This window comes from Eschrichtius robustus, chromosome 4 (genome assembly GCF_028021215.1).
Source record: "Eschrichtius robustus isolate mEscRob2 chromosome 4, mEscRob2.pri, whole genome shotgun sequence".
In the NCBI taxonomy this organism is placed as follows: domain Eukaryota; kingdom Metazoa; phylum Chordata; class Mammalia; order Artiodactyla; family Eschrichtiidae; genus Eschrichtius; species Eschrichtius robustus.
The window spans coordinates 117,313,666-117,332,252 of NC_090827.1; positions in this window are offsets into that span (position 1 = coordinate 117,313,666).

The window sequence follows — 18,587 nt, forward strand, 5'->3', positions numbered from 1 at the left end:
TTGCAAAAGAGAAATGCAATTTATTCTTTCTTCTGGACATATTCACTTTATTTAGATCTTATATTTTTGAAATTGATTTTAATGATTATCCTGTTATAAACTAATTTTTCTTAATTATATATTTATTCCTGTCCAACCAATTTACTGATAAGCACCCCACAACTCAAATGCACAATTTTGCACACGTCAGTCACAACAAAAAGGTTTGCCTTTGCAAATTTATGTTGTTGATTTTAATGAATGTTTGCACAATTGTGGTCAAAATTTGAATTGCTGAACTAATTGGCCTTTTGGGTGCCAGGGCTTCTAAAAAGGGAGTACATCACACTGTATACCTTAAAACAGAATACAGATTGTTGACTTGTAGGTCAATATAAACCTAGTCAATTTTCACAATAACAGAATCTGTTAAATTAACTACTTATGGTAGAAAAATGTCATCCATGCTATTTGTTGAGAGCATTGTATTCTACACTGCCCCCAACAAGGACGACTCATTAACGCCACTGAATCAACATTTTCCTTTAAATTTTAAACTCTGCTGTGGTATCTCAACACAAAACTTCAGTTAATTTTGTGAATCTCGCCCTTTCAGATTTTGTGGATGTTATTCTAATCTATTAATTTCAAAGAGGGATTTAGCATAGAAGAAACCTATAACTGGTATTCAATATACGTATTTAAAAGCTTTTTCTCTGACAGTAATGGAATATTTTCTAGGTTTGGAATGCATCATAGTATAAAAGAGAACTTTTTTGGTATAATTTATTTTTTATAGAAAATCAGTATTCTATTTATGTTTTATGTTATACATTTTCTGATGTGGTATGGTGGGACAACTCCCTTGCCTTCAAGAAACTTACAGCAGATGTTTTAAAAGATATAATAAAATATATCCATTTTGGTTTAAAACATCTTTAAATTTATTTCCATCAGGACTTTAAAGCTTTCCAACCAGGTATGAGAAGAGCATGTTTCTTACATCCCATCTTGACTGCTATAAAGTCTCTCTAGTCTTTGAAGCAAATTGCAGTTATGTTACACCCTAATAGTGCAATTACATAATTTAAAATATAGTTTATTTTATTAAAATTGATACTTTTATTAGCTCAGAAGTATTTGTCAGCCAATGCTGGAGAAACTCCATGATAACCAATTAATTAAGTTTCTGAGACTTATAAATGTGGAATTCATAAAGATAATGACAATGCTTCTAGCCAACAACCAACATTACCCTGCTATGTTCGGGAAATCACCAGAGTCTCTTGAAGTAAGGAAGGGATGTGTTTGTTTACAGTGGGCAGTCATGAATACCTTGCTATGGCTGATTACCACTCTGACTACTAGAAAATGGAACTGTTATACACAACAGCATCTGCTGTGCTGTAGTACCGCAGTGCCCAGATTGCCTATTACGGAATTCCAGAGACCATTTGCCAGCAATAGACTTCATTTTGCCAATGGGTAATTTGCAGTTTGCTGTGTCATCAGAATCTGAACTGTCACATCTTCTCCTCATCACAGCCAATCCAGTGGCAAAGTGCTCCTGAAGCAGCTGTCAAGAATGCAAAAAAACTACAGAGAAAGCACAAAGTGACAGCAGATACTATGCAAATCAGCAGTGGACACAGAATATGCAGTTGCAGAAATAATAACGTACAGACCTGTGTAGTTCCTGACACCATTTAATGCAGAGAAAATGCTTCTCTGCCTCAGATGAAATATCACAGGTGGATAAATCAAAGACCCTGTGAAGACTGAGGAAGGACTTAAAAAGAGAAATGGTAAGTGCTAGATTGTCTTCTAAAATCACAAAAACACACTTTTGGTAATTATTTCAGGAAAAAAAAATATGTAGCGCTACATTTAAGATTTATAATTGTTCATCATTATAAGAAAGTTCTATTAATTAGATTATTTCAATAAATGCTATTTGAAATACCTTTGTAATTGCTGCATCATTCTGATCTAAAACAAAATCTTTATTTCAAAAATGATACATGAAATGTATTTGTAATCTATAAATGTCTGTTCTTTAAAATTTGCCTTATTTTTTTCTTACAAATTATTGAAATACTGTATTTTGAATATTGCCCAGCATCACTGCTAATTTATAAAATCTTTGAATTGTAATAAATTTTAGAAGTTATATTCTTACAAGAATCCACTCCTCATGGAAAGCCCCTTTACAAGCCCTTGCTAAATAGTCATTTATTATTGTATTATTTATATTATTATATGATTTGCATATATTTGAGTAGTGGAGATCTCACTCCCTCTTGAGGCTACCCATCATTTATTTTGATAACACTTATAATTAGCCAACATCATAAATTAAGCCAAAATTTGCTATCTTGTGACTTTTATTTTCTGGTCACAGAGACACGAAACCTCCACTGTTTTTTCCTCTCTTCCTTCTCACGTGTTCCTCAGGTTCAGTCACCCAGTTCTACCACAATCAGTCCTATCTCCAATGACTGGCTTTGTACATATTCCCTTTTGTTCTTATGCCACCTCCCTAACTGTACACTTCCCAACTCTGTCAGAATTAGTGGAATAGATTCCTGAGTGGCCTTCCTACTTTTAGCTTATTGGCGCTACAGTTTTCACTAATATCAGAACCAGCTTACCTCTACAATACTGTTTGAGTTCCTCTCCTAGAAAATTCAGGAGACTATGAGAATAAAGTCAAAATTACTTTTATTATTAGGTAAGATAACAGTAGCTATTATCACACACACACACACACACACACACGCAGGTTTCAGGGGCCAGTAGGAAGATAAGCTTCTTCCATCGTCATCTTTTGGCATTCTCATCTCTAGGACTTCAGGGTTCTTCCCTTCCAGGCTAAGAACTGGGAAAGTGATGGTGGAGGAAGCACATCTGTGCTGAGTGACTCACATCACTTCCACTCAAATTCTGTTGTTAAGATTTAGTCATGTGGTCCCACTTAGATGCAAACTGGGCAGAAATGCAGAGTCCCTGCCTTGGGAGCAGCCCAGCCATTCCAAATTATATCTATAATACAGAACGGGACTGCAAATGTTTGGTGAACAGCGGGTGTACGCTTTTTACCACGACTAACAAAATTCCACAGTAGACTACCTGAAGGAAGGTCTTCTCAATCTCACGTTTCAGTTTCAACTTCCACCTGGTCGGTTCACAGCCCTTAAATTCCATTGACCACATTCTTTTTTTTTTTCCCCTCAGAGTACCATTTACTGAGATGTCCCTATGTCTTCAGGCCTACTTTGTCTTGGGAAATTTTTTCACCCCACTCCTCCACTACTTCCATAAACCATAGAAATTCTATTTGAATTTCAATTCTCAGCTCAAATTATGTTCTTCTCTGAAATCGCCCTTAACATTTCCACTGTAATTAGCTCCTTCCAGATCATTTCCTAGAACTTACTTCTTTATTTTTAGCAGGGCTATTTATATGCCTGCATCTCCAATATTTTGTGCATCCTCTTAAAAGTTTTAGCTTTTATTTTTTCCTGTTACCTTTTACTCTGTTAGCAAACAATGGCATTGTCATAGCAGCTATCACTTACTGAGTCTACTTTGTGTCAGACACTATACTAAGTTTTTGTTGTTGTTGTTAATGTAGATTATCTTACACAGTCCCCACAAGAACCCAATGAGTTAGGCACTAAACTATCCTGATCTTATAAGAAATAAACTGAGACACAGAATGGCAGTGCACTTGTACAGGGTCACACAGTAATAAGTGATGAGTTGGGACATAAATCCAGCCTGACCCCAGAAGACACACTCTCAATTACTATGCTATGGTAGATTATTGTTCAAAAATTGTTAAATGTGTTTTTTCAATAGTTAGTAATTCACTCTTTCTTCATCATATGATTTGAACAACCACACATCATTTTCATTTTTCTTTATAATATTCTCTATTACAACAATTACTCAGCATTTACTATTTCCAAGGAGAAGCATCCATTGAAACTGCAATTCCTTTAGCTTTAAGTTATGAAATCAAGTTGAAATAATTGATACTCTTGCATATTTTATTACATAGACTGTGTGTTCTCAGGGTCAATATAAAATGGCCTTCAAAAATTAAGGAACTATATAAACTATATAAATATAACACCAATTATGAAGTTGATTTCCCTGATTCTAAATTTTTCTGCGATTTAAATTTTTAGTGATTTCACTAATAATTATTCCTTGAATTTGAAAATAAATTACCTAAGTAATTCTATAGTCCCTTTATGGTATTTTTCCCTATCATGCTGTCTGCAAGCAAACAATGTAAAAGAGGATAAATTTTGCTTGGTGAGTAAGTCTATCTTTAGATGCAGAAAATGCTTGAGATCTCTATATTTGCATGCAAAGATATGTTCCCCCAGGGACTTCCCTGGTGGTCCAGTGGTTAAGACTCTGCGCTTCCATGGCAGGGGGCACGGGTTCCATCCCTGGTCGGGGATGTTCCACATGCTGTGCAGTGTGGCCAAGAAAAAAAAAAAAAGACTCTGCCCTTCCACGGCAGGGAGCATGGGTTTGATCCCTGGTCGGGGAACTAAGATCCCGCAAGCTGCGTGCTGCGGCCAATAAGTAAGTAAATAATAATAAAATAAAAAAATACGGATCACGAGCACCTCCAGCTCAGCTCACACACACACAATAAAAGATATGTTCCTCCAGGTGGGCATCAGTAGTTCTTTCCCATTTAGTCATATTTAGTTTTATCTCTCTTCTGCATCTTCTTTGTCTGGTGACTTGTTTTCACATCAAGAGCAATATAGAATGTCCAAGTATAAAAACAAACATCTTCCATCTGTGTATGTGTGAAAGAGAGAGAAAAGGAAAGAGTGTGTTCGCAATCATGACTTTGTGAGCCAGGTAAATCATGACTAGGATGAACATTAAACAGGCCATCAGAATGACTTCCCAGCACTTACTCCTCTGTTGTTTCCAGGACTCCAGATCATATACATTGTTGGAGGAGGTCATCAAGGGGAGGCGACCAGTGTGGTTGACTCATGAGCTCTCATTCTCCTCGTTGTTCCCATAGCTGGAGCCTTTTCAAGCACGCAGCCTTGAGAGAGCAATGTGTTGTTGAGACCATCTGAAGGGTGTACGGGACTGAACGCAGTTAAGGCTGCTATGCAAACTTGTAAGATTCTAGCATGTGGCTGCGGAGATCTACTCATTTTGCGGTGGCCTGAGACATAAGTAAGTTCCCTTGTTTTTTAAACCTGCCACCTACCAATCTGGAGTGGTCTGCCTCTTTCTTTGGTCTCTCCTTCCCCTCCATGCGTGGGGGCCAACTTGTGAACCAACATACATCTTTTTTTTTTTGAATGTAGAAATATATATATATATTTGTAGAAATTAATTTGCACAATGTTTTATTTATTCAAACAATTCAAGTCAGAAAACAAACATACATTATACATTTAATTAACAAATTTATTTCTATTTTAGTCACCGAATGTATAGATCAACATATTAGGAGGGGGCTTCTCTGGGGGTATGCTTACTGTGCAATATTTCTTGAAGCCATACTCAAAACAATTTTAATGAGAATGTTAGAAATGAATCTGAATATGATAGTCTGTACTGGAAAAGAAGAGATGGAGCTCTTTATATATATCTTATCCCATTGTAAGATGGACATAGTTGCTTACTTTATTTCACTTTGGGGTTTCAAATTGTGTTTGTGTGTGTGTGTATGTGTGTGGTGAGGGGTTATTTGATATAGTTGAAATGATGTTACTGCTTTCAAAATATCTTTGTCCTGTTCTACCTTATTATATCATGTATATTCTAAATAAACTTTGTATTTATGAATGAAAATTTGAGACAGCTATTTATAAAATGTTCTATAAAAATGCTTACTTACATTTTCATTTCTCACTGTATTTTTTGGCATACAGTTTATATGATTGGTTAATTAGCAACAGAATATGTATGTTCTATTTGCCAATAGAACAGTAAATGTATAACAATTTCCTATGTTCAAGGATGGCATTATGCCAAGCACTGGGAGATATAGAAATGATCTTAGGCATTATTTGTCCTCAAGATATATGATTAATATGGGAAAAATAAATGACTTAAAACAAAAATGGGACCGATTCCCAGTTTAAGGCATTACCATTTAAAAATCCCCCACCAATTTGTTCCTTAGCAACATGTTTGTTTCCTACCCTACGGAAACAAGAAACTGATAATTATCAACAAAGTCTTGGCAGACAAAATTCCTTCACAGCAAGGTAAATATATAAACACAAAAAAGTTAAGAATTATAACCACGGAAGAAATTGTGTTTCTCAAAGCCTTGGAATTAGAATCCTGTATTCTCACTGTAGACTCATGTTCCCAAAGGAGAAATAAGTCAAAGGTGTCCACTTGGGCTCATTGTCACTTTCACAGCTGGATTTTTAATTGAAATTCTTATTGAAATAATTGTAGATTCACAAGTACTTGTGAGAACTATTATAGAGATATTCCACGTGCGTGTGTACTTATCCAGTTCTTCCAGTGGTAACATTTTGAAAAACTACAGTATAACAATCAGGGTATTGACATTGGTGCAATTCAATGATTTTATTCGGATTTTCCCAGTTTACTTGTTCTTGTGTGTGTGTGTGTGTGTTGTGTGTGCGTGTGTAGTTCTATGCAATTTTATCTCATCTAGGTTTGTGTAACTACCAAGGCAGTCAAAATACTGAACAATTTCATCACCACAAGGATCCCTTGGATTTCATTTTTATAACCACATCCACTTCCCCAGCTCTTACTAACATCTGGTAACCACTGATCTGTCGTCGATTTCTAAAATTTAGTCATTTCAAAAATGTTATATATACTGAATCAAACAGCATATAACTTTAATTTTTTTTTCACTCAGCGAATTCCCTGCAGAGGCGTCCAAATTGCAACATGTATCAATAGTTCATTTCGTTTCATTGCTAGGTAGTATTCCACCCTACATGCACTAAAGTTTGTTTAACCTTTCATCTGTTGAAGGAAATCTGGGCTGATTACAGCATTGGCTGCTACAAATAATGCTGCTATAAACACTCATGTACAGGTTTCTGTGTGTACACAAGTTTTTATTTCTCTGCGATAAATGCCCAAGGGTGCAACTGCTGGGTCTTTTGGCAACAATGTTTATTTCTATAAGAAACTGCCAAAACTTTTTTTCAGAGGGGAAGTTTTACGTTCCCATGAACAATGTATGAGTGACCCATTTTTTTGTTCATGCTTGCTAGTATTTAGTGCTGTAACTTATTTTATAAGCCATTTTGATAAGTGTATAGTGCTATGTCATTGTGCTATTAATTTACATTTCCCTGATGGCTAATGAAGTTGACCATGTGCTTATTTGACACTTTTCTCCCCTTCAGTGAAATGTTTCTTCATACCTTTTGAGCATTTTTCTAACTGGGTTATTTTTACTATTAAGTTGTGAGATTTCTTTATATAATCTAGATCTTTTTTTCGGGGAGGGGGTCAGGTGCGTGGTGTATTAGCTTCCTGTTGCAGCTATACCAAATTACCACAAACTTACTGACTTTTAAAACAATTCAAATACATCATCTCACATTTCGGAAGTTCAGAAGTCCAAAATGAGTGTTACAAGGCTAAATCCAAGATGTCAGCAGGGGTGGCTCCTTCTGGAGTCTTACAGGGGGAAAACCTATTCCTTGCCTCTTACAGGTTCAAGAGGACACCTTCACTTTTTGCATTGTGACTGCATCACTCCAGTCCCTACTGCCATTATCATATCGTCTTCCCCCTGTCTGGCCCTCCTTTATCTCTCTTATAACAACCCTTGATTACATTGCTGCCCACAACCCCCCTCTCCATAATGCAAGATAATCTCCCCATCACAACTGCACAGTCCCTTTTGTCATGTAAGGTGACAGCCACAGGTCCTGGGATTAGGATGCAGATATCTCTGTGAGGGAGGTTATTCATCGACCTCACAGAGTGTGCAAATATTTTCTTCAAGTCTGAAGCTTGTTTTTTCATACTCTTTACCTTCACGGAGCAAAATTTTTAATTTTGATTAAGTCCAATTTATCAATTTTCATTTTATGGATAATCCTTATAAATCTAAGAATTCTGCCTTGTCTAGCTAGTGAATATTTTTCTCTTACGTGTTTTTCTAAGTGTTTTATCGTTTTACATGTAAGTCCATGATTCATTTTGAATGAATTTTGTATAGGGTGTAAGATTATATTTGAGGTTTATTATTTTGTCTATGTATGTACAATTGCTCCACTATCATTTGTTGAAAGGTTTATCATGCCACTGTACCACTGAATTGCTTTTACACCTTTGTCAAAAATCAGTTAAACATATCTATGTGGTCTTATCTTTGGATTCTTTATTCTGTTCCATTGATACATGTGTCTGTCCTTCTGCCAATACCACAAAGTCTTTATTTTTGTAGCTATATCGTACACCTAAATATTGGACAAAGTGATTCCTCTACCTTTATTCTTCTTTGGCAGAATCATTTTAGCTATTCTAGAGCCTGTGCCATTCCACTGTAGAACAAACTGGTTTAAGTCTACAAAAAAAAACAAAAACTTACTGTGATTTAGATAGGAATTGCATTAAATATATCATCAACTGGGAAGACTTGACATCTTTACTACGTGGAGTATTCCAATTTGTGGCACAGTATGTTTGTTTATTTAGGTTTTTAAAAAATTTCTTTCATCAGCATTTAGTAATTTACAGCACAAAGTTTCTATATACGTTTTGTTAAGTGTATATGTAATTATTTCATTTTTTGGAGCAATTGTAAATGGTATGGTGCTTTTAATTTTGGTTTCCAAATATTCGTTGTTTGTATTTAAATACACAATTGATTTTACTAGTTGATCTTATATCCTTTGACTTTGCTGAAATCTCTCATCAGTTTTAGAAGTTTTGGATATTTGTATATAGGTGCCTTGGAATTTCTCTTCTAGACAATCATGTCCTCTGCAAATAACAACAGTTTTGTTTTCCTTTTCAATCTATGTGCTTTCTATCTTTTTACTGCCTTACTGCATTGGCTAGAACTTCTGGCACTATATTGCATAAGAGTGGTGAGAGTGGACATCCTTGCCTTGTTCCTAGTCTTAGGGAAATGTTTTCAGTCTTTCACCATTAAGTGTGAACTTAGCTGTAGGGTATGTTAAACAAATTAAGCTGAGGTTATTTCCCCCTATTTCTAATTGGGTGAGCATTTTTATCATAAATATATGTTGCGTTTTGTCAAATACTTTTTGTTCATCAGTGGTTATGATCAGCTGATATTTCACTTTTGGTTTGACTGACTTTTGAATGTTGGATAACTAGGAAAAACCCTGCTAGATTAGAGTGCATAATTCTTTTTAATTTCAAATTCCACTTGTTCATTGCTAGTATATAGAAAAGTAATTGACTTTTGTATATTAGAGTATCCTTTAGCCTTGGTATAATTGCTTATTAGTTACAGGAGGGTTTTTTTGGTCAATTCTTTCAGATTTTCTACCTAGATGATCATCTCATCTGTGAACAAAGACACTTTTATGTTTTCCCTCCTAATCTACATTCTTTCATTTCCTTTTCTTGCCTTATTGCATTAGGTAGAACTTCCAGGATGATGTTGAGAAAAATCCGTGAGGAGACATTCTTACTTATAGCTGAGCTTAAGTGAGAAAGTTTCTCACCATTTAGTATGATGTTAGCTGTAGGTTTTTTTGTAGATACTCTTCAACACATTGAGGAAGTTCTCCTGTATTCCTAGTTTACTGAGAGTTTTTATCATGAATGAGTATTGGATTTTGTCCAATGCTCTTTCAGCATTTATTGTTAAGATTATGTGATTTATATTTTTAACCTTTTTATGTGATGGATTACGTTAATTGATTTTTGAATGTTTAACCAGATTTGCATATATTGGATAAATCTCATTTGGTCATGGTATATAATTATTTTTATAAATTATTGGGCTCAATTTGCTAATATTTTACTTAGGATTTTTATATTCATGCAAGATATTGGTTTATAGTTTTCTTTTCTTGTAATTTCTTTGTCTGGTTTTGGTGTTAGGGTAATGCTGGCCTCATAGAATGAGTTAGAATGTATTCCTTCTGCTTCTATCTTCTAAAAGAAATTGTAGAGAATTGCTATAATTCTTCCTTAAATGTTTGTTTGGTAGTATCCACCAATGAACCCATCTGAGCCTGGTGCTTTCTGTTTTGGAAGGTTATTAGTATTAATTCAAGTTTGTTCTTTTCTTTAAAATTAAAAAAAATTTTTTTTGGCTGCGTTGGGTCTTGTTGTGGCATGCGGGATCTTCATTGAGGCATGCGGAATCTTTCATTGCAGCGCGGGCTCTTCGTTGTGGCGTGCAGATTTTCTCTCTCTAGTTGTGGCACATGGGCTCCAGGGTGCATGGGCTCTGTAGTTTGTGGCAGGCGGGCTCTCTTGTTGAGGCGTGCAAGCTTAGTAGTTGCAGCACACAGGCTTAGTTGCCCCGCGGCACATGGGATCTTAGTTCTCTGACCAGGGTTCGAACCTGAGTCCCCTGCATTGAAAGGTGATTCTTTGCCACTGGACAACCAGGGAAGTCCTTCAAGTTTGTTAATAGATATAGGCCTATTCAGATTGCCTAGTTCTTCTTGCATGAGTTTTGGCAGATTGTGTCTTTTAAGGAATTGGTCCATTTCACCTAGGTTATCCAATATGTGGGCATAGATTGTTCACAGTATGCCTTTATTATCCTTTTAATGTTCATGGGACCTGTAATAATATATACTCTTTCATTTCTGATACTGGTAATTTGTGCCCTCTCTTTTCTTAGTTAGCTTAGCTAGAGGCTTATCAATTTTATTAATCTTTTCAAAGAACCAGCTTTTGATATCATTGATTTTCTCTATTAATTCTTGTTTTAAATTTCATTGATTTCTGCTCTAAATTTTATTATTTCTTTTCTTCTGCTTACTTTGAATTTAATTTGCTCTTCTTTTTCTAGTGTCCTTAGATAGAAATTTAGATGATTGATTTCATATTTTTCTTCATCTCTAATATATGTATTCATTTAATGTTATAAATTTTTCTCTAAGCATTGCTTTCACTGCATCACACAAACTTGGATAAATTCTGTTTCATTTTCATTTAGTTCAAAATATTTTAAAATTTCTCTTGAGATTTCTTCTTTGATCCATGTATTATTTGGAAGTGTGTTGCTTAATCTCCATGTATTTGGGAATTTTCCAGTCACCTTTCTGTTATTGATGACTGGTTTAATTCCATTGTTGTCTGAGAGCAGACATTGTATAATTCCTATTGTTAAAAATTTGTTAATGTGCATTTTTTATGTTCCAGAATGTGATCTATCTTAGTGAAGTTCAATGTGAGCTTGATAAGAGCGTGTATTCTGCTATTCTTGGATGAAGTAATCTACAGATGTCCACTGTATCCAGTTAATTAGTGTTGTGGAGTTCAACTATGTCATCACTGATTTTCTGCCCACTGGATCTCTCCTTTTTTTTGATAGGGGGGTGTTGAAGTCTCCAACTCTGATAATGGATTATCTATTTTTCTTTGCAATTATATTTGTTTTTGCCTCATATAGTTTGACACTTTGTTAGGTGCATACATGTTAAGGATTATGTCTTCTTAGAGAACTGACCCATTTATCATTATGCAGTGCCCTTCTTTATCTCTGATGGCTTTCCTTGCTTTGAAGTCTGCTCTGTCTGAAATGAACTTAACTACTCCTGCTTTCTTTTGGTTAGTATTAGCATGGCATAGTTTCCTCCACCCATTTACTTTTCATCTATATTTGTCTTTATATGTAAAGTAGATTTCTTTTAAGACAACATATAGTTGGATTGTGTTTTTTGATCCATTCTGACAATCTCTTTTAATCAGTGCACATAGACCATTAACATTCAAAGTGACTATTGATATAGTCAGATTAATATCCCTCCCTCCATCCCTTGTAGCATTGCCGTAATTCATTTCACCTAAACATATATATATATACACACACAATATATATACATAAGTATATAATTGAATACATTGTTGCTATTATTATTTTGAACGAACTTTATCTGTTAGATCTATTACAAATAAGAAAAATGTTTTCATTTAACCTTCACTGTTTTGAGGGTCTTTATGTAGGTCCAAGTTTCTGATGTATATTATTTTTCTTTTCTCTAAAGGACTTTTTAAAATGTTTTTGTAAAGCAGGTCTAATGGCAAAAATTCCCTCAATTTTTGTTTGTCTGAGAAAGTCTTTATTTCTCCTTTACTTCTGAACGATAATTTCATAGGGTACAGTGTTCTAGATTGGTGGATTTTTTTTTTTTCCTCTCAACAGCATAAAATTTCATGCCACTCTCTTCTTGCTTTCATGAAGTTAAATGTAATTCTTATCTTTGTTCTTCTACAGGTAGGATTCCCCCCACTCCCTGCTCCGCCTGCATCTTTCAGGATTATTTTTGATTTTCTGTTTTGAAAATGATATGTTGAGGGTAGTGTTTTGGCTTTTATCCTGCTAAGTGTTCTCTGAGACTCCTGGATCTGTGGTTTGGTGTCTGACACTAACTTGAGGAAATTCTCAGTCATTATTGTTTTTCTCTGCCTTCTCTCCGATATTCCTATTATGCATATGTTACACATTTTGTAGTTGTCCCACAGTCCTTGGATATTCTGTTCTGTGTTTTTCCATCTTTGTTCTCTTTGCTTTTTGGTTTTTGAGGATTCTATTGATAAATCCTCTAGGTCAGAGATTCTTTTCTCATCCATGTCCAGCCCACTAATAAAAAGACTAAAAGTCTATTAAGAAATCAAAGGCATGTTCATTTCAGTTACAGTGTTTTTGATCTCTAGCACTTCTTTTGGCTCTTTTTTAAGATTTCCATCTCTCTGCTTACATTGCCTATCTGTTCTTGCATGCTTAGAGCTCTTAGCATATTAATTATAGTTGTTTTACATTTCCAGTCTGATAATTCCAACATCCCTGTCATGTCTTGTTCTGATGCTTGCTCTATCCTTTCAAATTATGGTTTTTGAATTTTAGTATGCCTAGTCATTTTTTGTTGATATCCAGACCTGTTTTATTGGTTAAAAAGAACTGCTACACATAGATTTTTAGTAATGTGGTATAAGTTGTGGGGGAAGGGGAAGTGTTCTATAGTCCTATGATTAGATCTCCGTCTTTTAGTGAGCCTATGCGTCCAGACTATGAACTTCACAAGTGTTTCTCTCTTTTTTTAGGTTCCCATTTAAGTGGAACAGGATGGCTAAAGTGAGCTGGAGTTGGGTGTTTCTTTTCCCCTAGGTCAATTTGGCTCCAATACTACTCCAGCAGGCCAGGCTCTGGTTAACTAGTTTCCCGGCAAGGCAGGTCTTGTTAAGAAGAAGAAATGCTCTGGCATATTTCAAAGTGGTTTCTTTTTGCCTCCCCCTGCTGGAAGCTCAAGAGGATTTTTTTCCCCAATATTTACTGGGGAAACCTGATTGAGCTTCTGGATGTAAATATTACATATATTATGGGGACCTCGTTAAGACTAGGTTCCCCTGAAGTTTTTAACTTTCAGTTTTCCACACATTGCCTTTAGCAATTCATCAATTACAATTCAGGTTTCCCTGGCTCTGGTTCACTGGGTGATTCTTCCTAGTGATTCTCTGCTCTGATAAGCTGTGACTCCCTGTATTTGCCTGTCTCTTTGGGGCAGTGATTTGCCTTGTGTCCCTCCTTTTCTGTAGGGTCCAAGAAGAGATGGTTTTTCAGTCTGTTCGGCTTTCAGTTGTTTTAGGATGGAGTGTCTACTTCCAAACTCCTTACATGTGGAACCGGCTAATTTTTTTATATATTGTTGAAAACAGTTTACTAATATGTTGTTAAGCATTTTGTGTCTAAGTTCATAGAATATAGCGGTGTGTAATTATCTTCTATTGTACTCTTTTTTTTTTTTTTTTGGTTCTGGTACCAGAGACTTATGAAGAGATTACAATGTAAGAAAAAACAGATAAGTCAGGTAAGTCAGAATGTATGTTATAATCTCAAATTTCTAAATATAAAGGCATATCTAAACATGCACAGAAAGAAAGGAAATATACTAGAAATATTGACATTATTTCTAGATGGAAGATAACAAACAATTTTTATTTTTCTCCTGTATTTTTCTGTAACTTCCAAATTTCCTGCAGTGTGTATTTTGCACAAGTTTGTATTATTATCTGAAAACAAATAGGAAACAAGATGATGGAAAGAATTTTTTTGTTGTGGGGAGGAGGTGGAATGTATGAGGGAACATGGCCAGTGCTATTAGGAGTACATTATAAAAACTTCTGTTTTCAGATATTACCCTTTCAAAAGGAGTATCCAGGAGAGAGGGATTCATGTAACTCTATCCTTCTTTGTAGTGGCAGGGTAACTTGAAGCAACTGAAACTAACAAACAGGTAAACAAAGTTAAAACAAATAAGGAAAGAAAAAAAGGCTTTCTGATTTAAAGAGCACAGCCGCTGAAGTACCGTTTCATTCCAGGGGAAACTTAGCTCTTGCCCTTGGAAGTTTCTGTCTCAAATGCATGCGTAAGACACCATTGATGAAACAGATAATAAAGGCCTGAAAATAATTACCCTTCAGAAAATTTTCTCATGTCCTACATTCTTTCTTTGTCTCCTTCCCTACTTCCCCTACATAAAAATAGTATGTCTAAAAAATATAAATAATTATTTTCCAGTCGTAGACTGGTAATATGTAAGACTAATCCACATAGTTCAGGACGTTGCTATTGCAATCTCAGGATCAATTTATCCAAAATCTCAAACCTCAATATCACAAGCAGCACCAGAAACAGAAATATGTCTTTGTTATCTTGCATGTATCAGATGCCCATTTGGATTGGCCTAAATGTGAAGGGCAACTTAATGGAAGTAGAAGGATGCAAAGATAGTCACGGAGTTCACAGAACAAGTGAAAAATTAAAGCTCAGTGAGGACTAAAAATAGAGAAACATTAATGATATCAGCAGAAGGAATAAATAAAACATCTCTAGTCCTCTGATATTTGCTTTATTAAAAAACCCCTGACTCCTTGTCTCTCTTAAAGCCCTGGGGTGGGAGGAGGTGTGCAGAGGGGTGACAGAGAGAGATAAATTTAATTGTGCCAACTCATGTGAAGTATCCACTTTTGGTCTTGTGGACTAATAGTAACCTGACTGCTGAGGACATATTTGGAGGGTAAGCTGGGCAGTTATAATTACTCCACTGTACATTTTACCTCTCAGTTGCTCAACTGATATATACTTCTCTTATACACAGTTCAAAAACTTCCCCCACATGACATATGTCCATTGTCATACGTACTACTATAAATGCACTCATAATCTCCTAAATGGAGATAATCGGAAGTCACATCCAGCTTCTACATTTAAAGAACATTCCACGCAATAGCAGCAGAATACACATTCTTCTCAAGCACATATGGAACATTTTCCAGCATAGATCATATATCAGGCTGCTAAACAAGTATTAATACATTTAAGAAGACCGAAATCATATCAAGAATCTTTTCTGACCACAATGGTATAAAGCTAGAAATCAATTACAAGAATAAAATCAGAAAATTTCCAAATTGTAGATTAAACAATATGCTCCTAAGCAACCAATGGGCCAAAGAAGAAATCAAAAGAGAAATAGGAAAAAATATGAGACAAATGCAAATGGAAATACATTATACCAAAATTTATGAATACAGCAAAAGCAGTTCTAAGAGGAAAGTTTACAGTGATAAACTCCTACATTAGGAAAAAAAAAGCCCACAAGGGTATAAAATAAACAATCTAAGTTTACACTTAAAGAAACCAGAAAAAGAAAAACAAAATTAGCATAAGGAAGTTAGCACAAGGAAGCAAATAACAAAGATCAGAGCAGAAATAAATAAAACAGAGACTAAAATGACAATAGACGTCTTCTGGGCCTAAACTCTTTTGTTGGGAGGTTTCTGATTACTGATTCAATCTCATTACTAGTAATCCATCTGTTCAGATTTTCCATTTCTTCATGATTCAGTGTTGGTAGATTGTATGTTTCTAGGAATTTATCCATTCCTTCTACGTCGTCCATTTGTTGGCATATAATTGTTCATAGCAATCTCTTATGATCCCTGTATCATTTGTAACGTCTCCTCTTTCATTTCTGATTTTATTTATTTGAGTCCTTTCTCTTTGTTTCTCCATGAGTCTGGCTAAAGGTTTGTCAATTTTGTTTATCTTTTCAAAATCAAGCTCTTAGTTTCGTTGATCTTTTCTATCATCTTTTAGTATCTATTTCATTTATTTCCCCCTTGCTCTTTATTTCCTTCCTTCTATTTCCCTTGATTGGGAATTTTCAAACATGAGACTATATTCACAGAAAAGTAATTTCTCAGTTATAGACTTGACATAACACACAATTCTTTCTTCCTTGCCCTCTCATTTCCCCAAAGCTTAAATAAAGCAGCCCAAGCCTACCTAGCTAGTGTGTTAATCAAGCTGCTCAGATCATATTCAGAATATATCAGCACAATTGAAATAGTTTTATGATAAATTAAAGGGCATAAGTATGCGCTTTTAAGAATGGACTCACTGATGTTGGTATTAAGAGGGCCATATTAACATTAATAGTTCAATATATTTAAATGTATCCATTTTGATTCGTAATTTCTTTTGCATTTGGAGTTTGAGTCTTGATGCCACAGTCTGGATATGAAAACCAATGAAACTTTATCCTGCTTCCTTAAATATTCCCACTGGATCAAGGAAATTACAACTTTTAGGCAAATTGGAAAATAAGAATCTATTTTAGAGTTGTCAAATTATTGAACTTTATTGACAGTAAACTAATAAAGCCCAAAACATCTTAATCATACGAACAAATTATAGGAAGTTAAGAAATAAGGCAATAAAAATTAATCCATAGCACATAATCAAAATATCCCATACAGGTACCACAGATATCAAGAATATCACAAAGGACAAAATATCAAAGTACCAAAGAGTCAAACACAGGCTACCATGTCCTAAATTTATGCAATAGCCTCCTAAGTAGTTTCCCTATATTCGCATTTGCCCTGCTAAAGTATTTCATGCAATATAATTGAGTGGTTTTTAAAAAATATAAACCTGAGCACATCTGCCCTTAAATAAGGGCAGAAAGGGCATTTTCAAATGGAAAGTAAATCATAAACTTAAAAAGAAAAGATTACCTATGAGTGTAGAAGGGATAAACTGGATTATACAGGACTTGAATATACTTTACTTCATAATTTTAACTTTCAGACCATGTAAATACTTCACATATTAATAATACAATTTTACATTTAATATCCCCTAAATGAAACAGAAAAACAAACTTGTAAGCTTAACTCTATGTTTAACAGAATAACCATACAAGGAGGAATTATTCAAATTGCATAATTAGATTTAAAGTAGTTATTTGATTTTACATCACTAATGGGGTATATGCTACAGACAAAAGAACTCAGTAAAAATCAGTAATCACATTGTTAGTGGTAGTGTTAATATGATTGCTATGAAATTGTTAGGGTATATTCTAGAACCAATAAAAGGAGGAATTGTATTGGTATCATTAAGAAATAATATTTCATCATGGGTGAAAGAAGATACAAATGAGAGTCAGTATAATTTGTGTAGTGCTGAATTTGACTTGAAAGTATAAGAATAAACTCAAGATGTATTTTATACTGAAAAAAAAAACCCCTTGAACTATATTTAAAAAAAGGCCTAGAAACAATGATCAATGATCAATCCTGTGGAATGAGTAACTTTTAGTATCTAAAGTTTGGTTTTCAAATGCCATTCCCTATAAAACTATATGGCTCTCTTTGGAGAAATGGTTAATTTCAGACCTGAGCATGAAATATGCAAGATAGATCTGAACCATCAGATCATATCAGAAAGCTATAAAGTTAAAAAAGACTATTAAATCATGGCAGAAGGACTCAGAAGGCAAACTACTGGCAAAAGATGGGACCACTTGAATTTCCATAATAATTATAATTACAATGGACTCAATCATAAAATAGATTTAAACCCATGAGTTCGTGATGATATTCAAAAACACTTTGGCTACTTGTGGAAGATGTTAGGAAGCAACTTACCAGCTGAAAATATTTCAGAAAAGGGGAAGAATCAAACATTCATCTTATTGCTTCTATACAAACTGTATCTTATGATAAAAAAAATTCTTAAAGGGATAACTTTATATTTGTAGAAATATTCCACCTCTTTAATGAAGAAGAAATGATAGGATTGGAATTTTATATTTTACAACCCTATGAAACTTATTAAATTAATGGATGTAAGTAATAATCATTATAAGCTGGTAATATTTCTTAAAATGGGATCACCAACATTATGTGACTCTTGAATAAAGTTCACACAGCACAACTGTGAAAAAGAAACAAGAAGAAGAAGGAGGAGGAGGGGGAGCGGGTGGAGGAGGAGGAGGAGGAGGAAGAGGAGAGGGAGCAGCAGCAGCAGTAGCAGGAGAAGCAGAAGTAGACACAGAAAAAGAAGAAGGAGAAGAAGGAGAAGGAGAAGGAGA